The sequence below is a fragment of the Centruroides sculpturatus genome, unplaced genomic scaffold, assembly GCF_000671375.1.
Source record: "Centruroides sculpturatus isolate CEXI.00-Female unplaced genomic scaffold, Cexi_2.0 scaffold199, whole genome shotgun sequence".
In the NCBI taxonomy this organism is placed as follows: domain Eukaryota; kingdom Metazoa; phylum Arthropoda; class Arachnida; order Scorpiones; family Buthidae; genus Centruroides; species Centruroides sculpturatus.
In genome coordinates this window covers 769,596-772,054 of record NW_019384516.1, presented here as the reverse complement: position 1 = coordinate 772,054, position 2,459 = coordinate 769,596, and the positions used below count along the sequence as shown (strand labels likewise).

General features: G+C 19.5%; 1 long non-coding RNA gene across 1 annotated transcript in view; it reads left to right on the top strand.

Annotated features, from left to right (window-relative positions):
- The window catches only part of LOC111622585, a 27,678-nt gene extending 25,510 nt beyond the window's left edge, over positions 1–2,168 (top strand). Inside the window, exon 4 of the long non-coding RNA XR_002756298.1 lies at positions 2,001–2,168. This is a non-coding gene — a long non-coding RNA (uncharacterized LOC111622585). The remainder of the gene's footprint in view (positions 1–2,000) is intronic.
- The last annotated feature ends 291 nt before the right edge of the window (positions 2,169–2,459 follow it).

Here is a 2,459-nt window from a genome sequence, read left to right as displayed (position 1 = left end):
TATATATATATATATATAAAGATATATTTCTTAGTTTTTATTTTTACTTTTTTTATTTTAATGCTATAAAATGTTTATAAATTTGAAAATATTCTTTTATCTGTAATGCTACATTTATTTTATTTATAAATAAATAAAATTCCTGGTAATATTTAAAATTAATCATGATTTACAAGTTTGATGAAGTTTTGTTTCCTTTTCAATTTTATTTTATTGATAATATAAAATTATTATTTTATTTTAAGCGATTTTTATGATTGATAAAAATAAATTTATTGTGATTTTAATCGTCATATTTATAGAGAAATTAAAGTTTTATTATTTCTTTTTAAATATAATCAAGGACCATATATATAAATGTGTATAATAAATGTATTATTATTATTATTATTATTTTATCTATATTTATTTAATTTAATACTTTTTAAATATATAAAACAAGCTTATTTTGAATATAATTATATAATTTATTTTAAATTTCTTCTTATTTTTAGTTTAATTTTAAAATAATTTAAACACATTTAATAACTGGATTTTAAACTTAACCAACAAGTTGATTTATTTAAAGATATTTTTGTAAAATAAATATAATTACTTTTTATTTGTTTTTACTTATATTTCATTAATTTTTATAGATAAAGATCAATTGTAGATATAATTTTCTGGATAAAAGGCAAATAAAGTAGATTTTTCTATCCATAATGATTAAACTGGGGTAAATGGTAATTATGAATGAGTCAATTTATACTTCAAGTCATTTTATAACAAAGGTTTACTGTTTAAATAATAATAATAATAATACACTATAATTTATAATGCTACTTAATGGAAAATATTTAGTGCATTTAGTGAAATTTGTTAATAAAAATCCTGATTTGATATGAATTAAATGAAGTTTTAATTTAATTAAATAATTTTCTTTTCATTTTTAAAGTTTAACTTTATGTAATTTAAATATGAAAATTAAATTTTAATTAATATTTGTTGAAGGTATATCCCTGTTATATTCTATACATATGATAAATAGTAGCTTAACAGAGTGATGCAAACATATTTTATTAGTTTAATACATCATAAATATCTAAAATATTTTTATTTCTTAACAACTACAATTTGTAGATTTGTAATGCATACTTCATTCAGTTTGTGAAGCTGTTTATCTACAATATATTGTTACATTTATCATAAAATATAACAGTTAAAAAACAAAATAAACAAAATAATTGCATAAACTTTACAAATTTTTTTTTCAAAATAAAATATAATTCATTAGGATGTAATTATAAATACATAAAATTGCAAAAAAATATTTCAGCAACTTGACTTGTTTCTTAATTGAGATTTTTATAACATTTAAATCAATTTTTCTTATATAAATGTAAGACTTTAATGTTAATATTATTATTTTTAATTAAATAACTTATTAAATATTAATATAAATACTTAATTTACATTTACATATTTATTTATATACATTAAGGAGTACAGAAATCTTTAGAGGGGTTGCAGAAAGAAAACAATATGCCTTACAAAACTTTTTACAACTGGAGCTACCTGGTATTACTTCGGTAAAACTCCCAGAAGAGGTTCAGCTGCACCCTGCATACCCGTGTAATGTATTAGATATATACACATGTAAAGTGGACTCTCTATAGGGTGAACTCTTAAAGGACTTAGTAAATCATTCACTATATCAGGGGTGTATCTAGGGGTGCTTATGGTGTATTAAATCATACCGAAGCAATCAGTTTTATTGCATTATGTACAGTACCTTACTCCAAATAAATAAACAAATATTTATTTATTTAAATGGGATAAAACTGGTATAACAGATATTTCCATTTTGAATTAAATTAATAAATTTAAAAATATTATTATGGATTGTTTTTTTTGTAATGCTTTTAATTTTCGTTAACTATAAATATAAAATTAATTTATGTTTATTGCTAAAACAATAAACTAATAATGTTTTTTTTTCTTTTTTGATTAATCTGAAACAGGTTGACAACCTCCGTGATTAAGTATTTGAATAATAAACAGTTGAAATATCCAGTTGGGAAATTGTGTTCACACCTACACCAAGACAGTAAATAGATAGCCTAGTTAATATTTTCGATTTTTAATATATTTAATGATTAGAACATATATATATGTATATGTTTTTAAAATATTTTTTAAACTGTAATAATTTAGGCATTTTCGGTTTTTAAATTGTTATAAAACTTAATATATGTATATTTTAAAATACATGTATATTATTTTTAAAAATAATTTTAAATTGATATAAATTTTCGTTTCAAAATTTATATATAAATAATAAAACAATAGATCTGTATTTATTTATAAACGTAAAATATTAAAATGTATCGGTTTCTGATGCATTGCGATGTAGTACTGTTACGTCACACTGATATCGAGCTAATTTCGTTTGTCATTATGACGTACAAGATTATATCACG